We start from the raw sequence: 12823 nt of genomic DNA on the forward strand, positions 1-12823 counted from the left end.
CTGTGTGGAACAAAGCGCCGACTATGTGTCCGTGCCCCGCAGCACCTTCTCCAGTGTTGCAACCCGCGAGTGTTCAGGGGATCATCGCGGGACCGTCCTTTGAGGTCCCGCGGGTGTCCTTTGGCGCTCCAGAGGAAGATGCGATGTCGATCGCAGCATCACTAGGCGGGTCTGATTCGTCTGGAAGTGACGACTCGTCACAGCTGCCACCCTCGGGTGTGAATACGGCTGTGGCTCAGTCTGATCCAGAGATGACGGCCATGCTTTCCCGGGCGGCCGCGAGCATTGGTTTGGAGTGGAACCCTCCACCCTGTCCTGAGCGCTCGCGGCTGGACGATTGGTTTTTGGGTGCAGCTGCGGCTTCCCGTCCTCAGCCTGCCCCAATACCTTTCTTCCCGGACGTGCATGATGAAATCTCGAAGTCCTGGAAGACTCCCATGTCTTCCCGCGACCGCTCGTTGATTTCATCCGCCTTTCCTCCCCTCGATGGGGCAGCTGCCCGTGGGTACACTGGGCTCCCCCCGGTTGAGCGTTCTGTTGCGATGCAGTTGTGTCCTCAGAGTGCCTCTTCTCGCGGCGAGCCTAAGCACCCATCCAAGGCCTGTAGGTTCTCGTCTACCCTAGTGGCGAAGTCCTACAGAGCGGCGGGACAGGCGGCTGCCTCTTTGCATGCCATGGCCACTCTGCAGGTCTATCAGGCGCAGATGCTAAGGGACATGCACGAGGGTAGGACGGACCCAGGGCTCTTCGATGAGCTGCGCGCCGCCACCGACCTCGCCCTCCGGGCGACGAAGGTGACCGCACGCTCCCTGGGTCTGGTGATGTCCACAGCTGTGGTCCAGGAGAGATACTTGTGGCTGAACCAGGCTGACATGCGGGACGCTGAGCGCTCTCGCCTGCTCGACTCCCCCATGTCCCAGGCCGGCCTATTCGGCGGTGCGGTGGAGGATTTCGCCCAACAGTTCTCCACCGCCCAGAAACAGACTGAGGCCATTAGGCACATTCTGCCCCGACGGCCCGCTGCTGCCTCCACCCAGCCGACCGGGCAGATCCCTCAGTCTGTTCGCCGCCGAGGGCGCCCTCCTGCGGCTCCCGCCCCTCCCGCCCGGCCAAAGCAGCAGCCTCCACCCAGGCCCGGTCGCGGAGGAAGCCGTAAGAAGGCGCCCCAGCCCTCTCCAGCCCCGCCCCCCGCTAAACGCCGGGCCAAGCGGCGCTCCTGAGACGGGCTGCTCAGGGATGCTGAAAATTACTTCTCAGGAGATGGTAGCAGGACCACTCCTTCCCCCGGTGGAGGGCCGGGGGAGAATCTTTTGTTCTCCACTCCCCGCTGCTCACCCACGGGTGGGCAGCACCCTAATGTGGTTAAAGAAAGAAGTAACATTTCCATCCCTGAGCACACAGAGTTCTCGGACGACACGGTGCGCCGCCTCCGAGCCGTGCACCCCTTGTCCCCCTCTGTCCCAGAGCCGGCTGGCAGTGCGCGCCGTCCCCGGACCGTGCCGCTCCCTTCCGCCTCTGTCGCCAGCCCCCTGGCAGAGCAGACCCCTGTGGAACGTTCTTCCTTCCCTGGTCTCCTCTGTCAGGGCGCGGTTAATGACTGTGCCCCCACACCGGGCCGCTATGCCGTCCACGTCCGGGCCAGTCATTCCGCCCTGCTGCACCATCGGTGGGAAGTCTGTGGTCCGTATGACCCCGCTGGTACAGTTTTTGGGAGCCTGGCTAGAGCTCCCCCTCCTGTCCCGCTGGGTCGCACGGACGATCAGGCTCGGCTACGCGATTCAGTTCGCGCGGTCTCCTCCCCGCTTCAGGGGAGTCCGCTCCACTTTGGTCGGTGGCAACGCCCCTATCATGAGAGCAGAGATCGCCACCCTGCTGGCGAAGGGTGCGATCGAGACCGTCCCTCCGGCCGAGATGAGGACCGGCTTCTACAGCCCGTACTTCATTGTCCCCAAGAAAACCGGTGGGTTACGACCAATCCTGGACCTGCGTGTGCTGAACCGTTCCCTTCACAGGCTGCCGTTCAAGATGCTCACTGCCAAACACATTCTCGGATGTGTGCGGCCCCAGGATTGGTTTGCAGCAATCGACCTGAAGGACGCCTACTTTCATGTCTCCATTCTCCCTCGACACAGACCGTTCCTTCGGTTTGCCTTCGAGGGGCAGGCATACCAGTACGCGGTTCTCCCTTTCGGGCTAGCCCTGTCTCCTCGCGTCTTCACGAAGGTCGTCGAGGCAGCCCTTGTTCCCCTTCGGGAACACGGGGTTCGTATCCTGAACTACATCGACGACTGGCTGATCCTAGCTCACTCTCGAGACCAGGTATGCGAACACAGGGACCTAGTGCTCCGGCACCTAGCTCGTCTGGGCCTTCGGGTCAACTGGGAAAAGAGCAAACTTTGCCCCGTGCAGAGGATCTCTTTTCTCGGTATGGACATCGACTCGGTCGCCATGTCCGCGCAGCTTACGAGCGAGCGCGCGCAGTCACTGCTGACTTGCCTGAGACAGTTCAAGGGCAAGAGTGCGGTTCCACTGAAACTCTTTCAGAGGCTCCTGGGGCATATGGCATCTGCAGCCGTGGCAACACCGCTCGGATTGCTTCATATGAGACCGCTTCAGCTTTGGCTTCGCGACCGAGTCCCGAGGTGGGCATGGCAACACGGCACCTTCCGAGTAACTGTTACTCCGTCCTGCCGTCAGACCTTCACCCCGTGGTCGGACCTCAGTTTTCTACGGGCCGGAGTGCCCCTGGAACGAGCTTCGCGGCATGTTGTTGTAACGACAGATGCCTCCTCCACGGGCTGGGGTGCCATGTGCAATGGACGTGCTGCCGCGGGCTCCTGGACAGGACCCCGCCGCCTCTGGCACATCAATTGCCTCGAGTTGCTGGCCGTACGTCTTGCTCTGCACCGCTTCCGGGCCGTGCTCAAGAACCAACACGTACTAGTCCGTTCAGACAATACCGCCACTGTAGCGTACATCAACCATCAAGGTGGTCTACGCTCCCGCCGTATGTCGCAACTCGCCCGCCACCTCCTCATATGGAGTCAGAAGCATCTGAGGTCGCTTCATGCCATTTACATCCCCGGAGCCCTGAACTGTGCAGCCGACGAGCTCTCACGGCTTCAGCCCCTCCCGGGAGATTGGCGACTCCATCCCCAGTCGGTTCAGCTGATTTGGGACCAGTTCGGGGACGCACAGATAGATCTGTTTGCCTCTCACGACTCGACCCATTGCGCCCTGTACTATTCCCTGACCGAGGGCACGCTCGGCACGGATGCACTGGCGCATAGCTGGCCGCGGGGCCGCAAATATGCGTTTCCCCCAGTGAGCCTTCTTGCGCAGACCCTGCGCAAGGTCAGGGAGGACGAGGAGCAGGTCATTCTGGTCGCGCCATACTGGCCCGCCCGGACCTGGTTCTCCGAACTAGTACTCCTCGCGACAGCACCTCCCTGGCCGATTCCCCTGAGGAAGGACCTCCTTTCTCAGGGACGGGGCACCCTATGGCACCCTCGTCCCGATCTTTGGAACCTCCACGTGTGGCTCCTGGACGGGACGAAGCAGGTTTGAGTACCCTTCCACCTACGGTGGCGGCTACCATCACTTCCGCTAGAGCGTCGTCCACGAGACACGTCTACGCGTTGAAGTGGAACCTCTTCGTCAACTGTACGGCCCTCCGCGCCTATGTAGACAGGACGCAGTGTTTCAGGACCTCAGACCAGCTCTTTGTCTGTTATGGTGGGAAGCTGAAGGGAAAGGCTCTCTCCAAGCAAAGGTTGTCTCACTGGATAGTGGACGCCATTGCCTTGGCATACCAGCAGCAAGGTCGACCGTGCCCCCTTGGTGTGACCGCCCACTCCACCCGGAGTGTGGCATCCTCTTGGGCTCTAGCGCATGGCGCCTCGCTAACAGACATTTGCAGAGCTGCAGGCTGGGCGACACCTAACACATTCGCCAGATTCTACAATCTCCGAGTGGAGCCAGTGTCCTCTCATGTACTCGCTTCAACCAGCTAGTACTGGACCCGCTCAGGTGTCTTCGCTTGCTCGCCATTCCACTCCACGGACTGGATACGTGCGATATTCTCCTCAGGTGAGCTTCCCCAAAAAGCCCTGAGTTCCTCCAGCACTCCTGACGTTGGCGCCAGTGTCTATTGCCTGTGCGTCGGCTAGGTGCCTCCCGTGTGCATGGTCCCTCCTCTGAGCGACCCCCACATGTGTATTTCCACTGTAAGCCTCTCTGAGCGTGTGTCTTTCCCTTGGCAAGCCACCTTGCCACCCCTGGGGTTGAAATATTCCACCTGTGGCTGGACACCCCAGTGTTCTCCATATGTCTCCTTCGGGTCATATGTGTATTCTCTAAGTCCCCCCCCTCTGGGTTGGCAGTAATTGCATATTTCCCCTAAACTTTGGGATATGCTCCCCAGTGTACCTTGGTATTCCTGTGCTAAATAGGAGTCCTTCGTCCGTGCCAGTCTCACGACAGGGATCTCAGATTTACGCAGGGCACTGGAAGACAGCTGAGAAGGTGGCGTGATTAGACTGGTAACCCCATTCGTCGTCATCCGACGTAACTCGGAGTGACAACGAAAGGGAACGTCTCGGTTACGTATGTAGCCCTCGTTCCCTGAGTAGGGAACGGAGACGTTACGTCTGCCTGCCACTTTCCGCTGTACCGCGGGGATCGCCTGAGCTCAGTCTTGGCTCCTCAGCGAAGAAACATATCTGCCTGTTGCTGGCGTCCTCCTTTTATACCCACGAGGTGGGGCGGAGTTACGTCATGCAAATTCCGCAGACCCATGGCATTTCTTTGCCATTGGCTCGTTTTGTAATACTCGAAGTTGATAGGCTTTCTAAGCGAAACCCCATTCGTCGTCATCCGACGTAACGTCTCCGTTCCCTACTCAGGGAACGAGGGTTACATACGTAACCGAGACGTTTCTCCTGGTCAGACGACAGAAATGGAGGAGGACAAAAAGGCCTGCAGAACTGTAGGTCTGACAACATTAGTAGGGACCTTGGGAACGTAACCTGGTCTAGGATGCAGAAAAGCCTTAACCATGCCAGGCGAAAATTCCAGGCACAAGGGTGAAACCGACAGAGCCTGCAAATCTCCGATTCTCTTTAGTGAGGAGATAGCAATAAGAAAGATAGTCTTAAACGTGAGAAACTTCTCAGGAACTTCTTCGATAGGTTCAAGAGGAGCTAGGGAAAGACCTTCTAATACAATGGCCAGATCCCAGGCCGGCACCCTCGTACGAACTGCTGGCCTCAGCCTCAGTGTGCCACGACGCAAACGAGTTATAAGCGGGTGTCTCCCAAGAGAAACTCCACTGAAAGGGACATGGTAAGCAGCCAGTGCCGCCACATACACCTTTAGTGTGGAGGGGGATAGCCCTGTGGAGAAGCGCTCCTGCAGGAATTCCAGCACTGCACCCACTAGGCAGTTAACTGGGTCCTGCAGGTGCTCTCCACACCAAGAAGTGAAGAGTTTCCACTTCAAGGCATAAAGCTTCCTCGTGGATGGAGCTCTGGAGTGAAGAATGGTCTCAACAACCTCAGTTGAGAGACCAGAGTTCATGAGCTGGGCCCCCTCAGAGGCCAAGCCCACAATACTGGGCGGGGCTGAAATATCATGCTGCCTGCCTGAGAGAGTAGATCCCTCCTGACCGGGAGCTCACAGGGAGAGCCGTCCAGGAGAGAAATCAGGTCCGCAAACCATACTCGGGCCGGCCAGAACGGGGCTACTAATAGTAGGCTGACCCCGTCCCGGCGAACCCTCTCCAGAACTCCAGGTAGCAGAGCAATCGGGGGAAAGGCGAACAGACGTGACCTCGGCCACGGCTGCATCATAGCGTCCAACCCCAGAGGGACTGGATGGCTGATGGAAAACCACAGATGACAATGCGTGGTCTCCTTGGAAGCGAATAGGTCCACCTCGGCGTGACCGAAACTCAACCAAAGGACCTCCACCACCTCGGGATGGAGTCTCCAATCCCCCTTTGCCTCGGCCCCTGTCTCGACAGGGAGTCTGCTACCAAATTCAAATACCCAGGAAGATACATTGCTCTCAGAAATAGTAACCTCCATTGGGACCACATGAGGATCTGACGGGCCAACTTGTAAAGCCGGCGAAACCGCAGGCCCCCCTGATGATTTATATAAGAGACCACCGACGTGTTGTCTGACTGAACTAACACATGATGACCTCTCAGGTCTGCTAGGAAGTGTTTCAGAGCCTGGAACACCGCCAACATCTCTAGACAATTTATAAGCCGTGATAGATGATTGTCCTGCGACAACCCTTGGGCTGGACGACCACTCGTGACCGCCCCCCACCCTGTGAGGGAAGCATCCGTCGTTAGCGTTACGCGACGACAAAGAGCCCCCAACACAGGCCCTTTGAATAGGAACCAAGTTTCTTTCCACATGACCAGAGCGCGAAGGCAGCGCCGCGTGACTTTGACCGTGCGGAGCGGATTTCCCCTCGGGGAGAATCCCTTAGTCCTGAGCGACCACTGTAGCGATCTCATTTACAACGGGCAAGGTATAACGTCGCTGCTGCCATCAGACCCAACAGTCTCTAAAACTGTTTTACAGTAAGTAGCTGGCCTAGCTTTACTTGTTTCACAGCTGAGAGAATCGAAACGATGCGGGTCGGAGCGAGTTGCGCCTGCATCGAAACCGAAACCCAAACGACACCCAGAAAAGTGGTCTTCTGAGGAGATAATACACTTTTCTTTGCGTTCAGCCTCAACCCCAACTTCCTGATATGAACGAGAACGACATCTCAATGTCGAACCGCCATCTGCTCTGTCTGAGCTAAAATCAACCAATCGTTGATGTAATTGAGGACACGAACACCCTGAAGCCTCAGGGGCACTAGTGCTGCGTCCATGCATTTCGTGAAAGTGCGGGGAGATAAAGCTAGGCCAAACGGAAGAACCCTGTGCTGATACATCTCGCCCCCGAAGGCGAACCTCAGGAACTTCCTGTGTTGTGGAAGGATGGAAATGTGGAAGTACGCGTCCCTTAGATCTATCGTGACAGACCAGTCCTCGGATCTGATTTGTGACACGATCAGCTTGAGAGTGAGCATCTTGAATTTTGGCTTCCCTACCAAGCGATTCAATAGGCGCAGGTCTAAAATTGGACGCAACCCCCCATCCTATTTTGGAACGATGAAATATCGGCTGTAATAGCCTGACTCCACACTGGGAGGAGGAACCCGTTCTAAAGCCTCCTTTTGAAGGAGTGCTTTCACCTCTTGTTCCATAACCAGAGCCTGCTTGGGGCCCACCACTGTAAGCAGAACTCCTCTGAATCTTGGTGGACGACACCTGAATTGGATAGCATAATCCCTTTCTATTGTCTGCAGGACCCAATGAGATATTTTTGGAAGGCTTTTCCACTCTGCCAGAAATTCTACTAAGGGTGCCAGTCTCTCGAGACTGGCCTCTGGTGTAACTTGAGCAGCAAACACAGCGCCCTGTAACGGCACAACGGCAGGGAACAACTGGTCTAACCGCTCTGAAACCCTCCTCAGAGGGAGCGAGCGTCCCTCGGGAAATCGCTCGCTGGGACCGTCTGCGCCCCGGCATGAAGGCGGGGTTGGCAGAACGGGCCCCTGAGGGCACTGAGGAAGAATGGGCACCGTAGAAAGAGGTGTACACCTTTCCGCCTCGGTGGGGACCACCCTCAGTGTCCTGCGCGCCGTGGCGCCAGGACTTTTTCTTAGCCGAAGCCTTCTTAGCTAATATAACTGTCCTCAGATCAGTTCTATTACTGGGAGATTTCGGCTGAGAGTGCCGGTGCTGAGTCCACTGTCCAGCAGGGGGAGCACGCGACACTCTGCTTCAGCGCCCTATATGATGAGCTTGCAGACGGCCGGAGCTGCTCCCGCCCAGCAGCCCCAGGGACATGAATTTTTAAAGGGAGAAATTTCTTAAAAGCTGTTGTTTGCTTTTCCTTCTCCTGGAATTTATCGATGACAGAATTTACAGCATCGCCAAATAAACCCAGGGGGGAGAGAGGAGTGTCTGAAAGGAAAGCTTTTTCTTTTTCTTTTATATTTGTCTGATTTAACCACAGATGTCTTTCTGCGGCCACCAGAGCTTGGTTGCGCGCAGGGATAAATCAGCAGCCTGACGCAGTTCGCGAACCACGTCAGCACTGACCTCCTCACTCTCACTCACGTCCCTCAGCAGGTCAGCCTGGTATGCCTGCATAATAGACATAGTATGCAGACATGACGCACCCTGAACCGCCGCCGAATACGCTTTACCCACAAAAAACGAAATATTTCTAAGAGGCTTGGTGGGTAATGCCGGTGCCTAAACAGATGACGCAGCCTCGAGGGAGAGAAAACTCGCAAGCGTCTCTTCCACGCGAGGCATAGCCGAATAACCATATGATTTTGCCCCCACAATATTAGAATATTTTAAAGTCTGGGGACTAAACACTCTATATGACACCGTTTTTTTTTTCACGATTTCGACACCTCAGTGTGGGGATCGGGAAAAAACGGCAAGCACCGGCGTGGAGGTTGCACTCGTGACGGCAAAAATCTCTCATCTAATTTTGATTTAGAAACAGTCTTCTGTCTAGTCACTGGCTCCACTAGCTCATCACTTTCGGGAGTGTAAGGTGGCGAATCCTCCACATCTCCCTCATTTATAACTGGTGCCTCAGCCCGAGCGGAAGAAACCGCAGCGCGTGCTTCCGAACACGGGACTGAGGCACTGGATCTCACAGGTGAAGGGAGAGATAAGGCAGAGCCCGTCTCTAACCCCACTGAGAGATCCATCTGCGATCCCCACGATACGCGTCGTCGCTCTGCCTCGGCAAGAGCGGGACCCGAACCGCGGGGAGCGCGCACCGAACCGCTCTCCTCGAAGAGCGCCCGGCGGGAGCGGAGCGTCCTTAATGGCAGACGCTCGCAATGCTCACAATCAGCTCCCTCGAGAGCTGACTGGGCATGCTGTACTCCCAAACAAACAACACAAAGAACGTGTGTATCCCCACTCGTAAAATAACACGAGCAGGGAGGGACACACTTCCTAAACTGCTGTTCGTTAGCCATATCTCTCTTAATTCACATATAGCGCGACTGAAGGCACAAAAAGCTGTTGCGCTTGTGTTTATGGGGTGCTTTATAGTTTCCTGGTCGATGACGTCACCCGCCTATGACGTTCCATCTCTCCATTGGGCTGATTCCATACGTGCTTCATAACGCACAACGCAGGGGCGTTCCCGCAGCGTTTGACGCAGCTCGAGTTCCCTTGAAAGGGAGCTTGACTTTTAGGAAATCGGACAGCACAAAAACTGCAATTTCCAGTACAGCATATGCATTTTCTCCTAATTAACTCATGGAACTGGTTTACTTTTCTGCATGAAATAAAGAGAAATGTGCACAAATATAAAAGTGATCATTGGTTGAAGTGAATATTCAGTAAAAATTATAAATACAACCCATGGACTTGAAATGTACCCCTAATTATATAATCACCCATCTAATGATAATTAATCTTTATAACAATTATTTTTGTCATAGTTGTTTAAATATTGTTTAAATATTAATGTTTCTGCAGAGAAATTAGATTTTGTAAGTAGCAGTGACAGTAATTCCTGATGTGAATATAAGCAAGAAACAACTTGTGATCTTTGAACTTGAGCATATATCTCTCCAAAGAGAAAGCAAACAACAGTAACAGTAACACGGCTAGATCCACCGGCTGGTGCAAAGCTATGTCTGAATGAGGTCCGGATCGAACAAAACCTTAACCAAGATACATCTATAAAACATTCATGTCTTTTTACATTAAACATCAAAGCATATAATATTAGGATAAACACTCTTTGTTTTGCCCACACACCACTAGCATATGATTGACAGAATATTGATCACGAAGATAATTATTATTATTCTTTTTTAATCCTATTAAGAAAATGAGGTTTATGTTAATCCAATGGATTGAAGATCCCCCAACATGAGATGTGCTTCCAATGGAAAAAAAATATTAATGGGTGGTGTGAAATTGGTGGTGTATGTGATGTACAGTACAAAGAAGAATCCAGCCCTGCAAAAATTTTAAACGTTGGTGTATGTTTTTGTAATATGTCTGTGCATAACTGGATTAAAATTGATGCATGTTGTGATAATTATTATTTATAATTTCAGGAACTAGATCTGCCATGCTTAAGCAGCTTCATTCTATTGAGAAAAATCAGTCCATCAAAAGATCCAGACCTGAAGGCAATGAAGAATTAGGGAGAGGCCAGCGCCAGAAATACAGCAGAATACTTTCTGAATCAGAAAGCACTGAGGAATATGAGGTAAGTTAGGATGATGCGGTTTGTGGTAACCCTAATCCCATTTTGTCTAATTTCTATCACGATATTAACAATATATAATGTCGAAACCTGATAAGCTATTGTTGCTTAGACCCAGATAATTGCTGCTTTCAAATAATTTGAAGGTTATATTTGTAATTATATAATTCTATTTTATTTACAGTCGGTCAGTAAACAAGTTTCTGCAAAGAAAGTCAAAAGGATAAGAGCCTGATCCTTTCTGCAGCAGTATAATCTAGAAAAAGTAAGATTATTTCAACAAAGTTACATATATCAGGGCTCTAGACTCATTCTTCCCACTGGTCGCACTGGTGTGACTAACCGTCTCGGTTGGTCTCACCGATTTACAATTTGGTCACACCCTTTTTTTAAATTAACCTAGGGGGTGGGCGATATTGGGCATGATGTATCATATTATGATTTTTTTCAGGAAATCCACAATTTTATCACAATTCTTTTTCACGTTGCTTTTACTATTTTGCAAGTGAATGAGCGTTGCCAAACTAATGTCCCTATTTAAAAAACAAAACCTTACAAGATAACAAACTATAAAATTAAAAAGAATGGTAGACATTTAGGCCAAGTGGTAAAGATAAAAATCTTTGTCGTTATTGTCTTTGTTATTAAAAAATAAGAACAAAGATACACATTACATACACAACATAATATACAAATAAAATAAACATTGCTTTATTTTTCCAGCAACAGTAGATGTATTTAACAGTAGCATACAAGAAAGAAATTAAATGAACAAATATAAAAAATAAAACACTACATAGACTTCACTGTATAAATTATACATTGATTCTTATTAAAGCTACTTTTAAAGTTCTCACAAGACTCGTATTTTTACAGCACCCATTCACTGCAGAGGATCTATTGGTGAGTCAATGACGTAATGCTAAATTTCTCCAAATCTGTTTCAATGATGAAACAAACATCTACATCTTGGATGGTCTGATGTTGAGTACATTTTCAGCAAGTTTTTAATTTTTGGCTGAACTACCCCTTTAATAAAAACATAGAAACTGTACTAACAAATGTTTTACAATTCTAGGAATCAAGCAGGGAGGCAACAACATCCACAAGGAATGACAGTGGAGTCAATCAACAAATTTTGGCCGAATTAAAAGAGATTAAGAGTGTTCGTGTGGAAACTCTAACACTTTTAAAAAATGGTAACCCTGTGTAAAGTAATTTTTTCTAAGTGATAGCGTCAAAAGATATAAAAACCTATTTTGTTCATGGATGCACTCCATTAATGACTTCACCAGTCCACACTCTCCCAGGACCCTTCGGATTTGCCAGCCCCAGAGTCTTCCCCTGTGGTGCCTCTCTACTGCCTCTTCGAGTAAAGGTGACTAGGAGTAATAATGACTGCAAAAAGGTATCGTTTTTAAGTAACATTCAAAATGCCTTCTTACTAGGACTGCATAATTTGGTCAAAAATGTATATTATGATGCAGTGTTTCCTACAGGAGTTTATATATTAAAACTCAGAATTGTTCGATTATTTTTGGTTCATATTTTTATCCTTTTTTCTCTTTCGGCCAAAAACCAGAAATGCCATTTTACATGAGACATGATACAGATTATGGTATGTAAAATGGACAGAATTGTAAATCTGAGACTTTATCATATTTTTTTATTTTTTTTATTTTATAAATACTACTTTTGCTAGTGCTTTGCAGCAAGCTTTATACGTGGCATATATTCCGCCCCCCCAGTGGCCTTTAAGTCTGTAAAAGAACAGCAGGTGTTGTTCTTTACGTCTGTAAAATTAATCAACAAACCGAAAAATAAAGCACAAGAAACAAACACACATGAACAAAAATACAAGTAAACACAACATAATCCAATGTTTTTTTTTTAATTATTTTTGTTCTATAGATATATGCAAATTAGTGAATATTTAAACATAACATTTAAGCAAACTTGTATGTACTTGTAATGTAATCAATCATTTGGAGAAGTATGTCAATAGAGGGTATGTGCGTGACGTCCCTGTTGGCTGGATTGACTGTGGTCATGCCCACTGAGTGGCAAAAAGCAACAGCATTGGTTTCTCATATTAAATCCAGTCACACAGCAGCTCTTCTGCCACTCAGTCCGGCTGAGGGAGTGTGTTCCAGCGGGAAAGTGACGTCAACGCATTCCCTCTATCTCTATTAGCGATTTTCTTTTTTTACCCTTTTCACCTGGGGTGTCTTGTCGTAATTGTGTCCACTCACAGAATGAATTAATCATGGCTGACAAAAAATAGTGCTCTTAGATGATTCTGAATCTACGCTCATAGGTTTTATCATAACAAACAAAATATTATTGTCCACTTTTTAACTTTGTTACTGTTTCATTGTTTTCATCACTGTTTTCAGGTTAGACTTGGCCCCAACATGTCCATCGGTGCTGAACAGTTTGGCCACATGAAATGGACTGATGCAAAAAAAGCTACAAAAGACCTCCTGGTGGTCTTT

The 12823-nt window shown here is 50.4% G+C and overlaps 1 long non-coding RNA gene across 1 annotated transcript; it reads left to right on the forward strand.

Moving 5' to 3' along the window:
- The first annotated feature begins 10510 nt into the window (after positions 1–10510).
- LOC143754036 (uncharacterized) lies at positions 10511–11497 on the forward strand. The gene is made up of 3 exons (XR_013207867.1): positions 10511–10593; positions 11179–11231; positions 11407–11497. It is a non-coding gene; the product is annotated as an uncharacterized LOC143754036 (long non-coding RNA).
- The last annotated feature ends 1326 nt before the right edge of the window (positions 11498–12823 follow it).

This window comes from Siphateles boraxobius, unplaced genomic scaffold, assembly GCF_051911475.1.
Source record: "Siphateles boraxobius isolate OS27281-9 unplaced genomic scaffold, OSU_SipBor_1 29, whole genome shotgun sequence".
Lineage (NCBI taxonomy): Eukaryota > Metazoa > Chordata > Actinopteri > Cypriniformes > Leuciscidae > Siphateles > Siphateles boraxobius.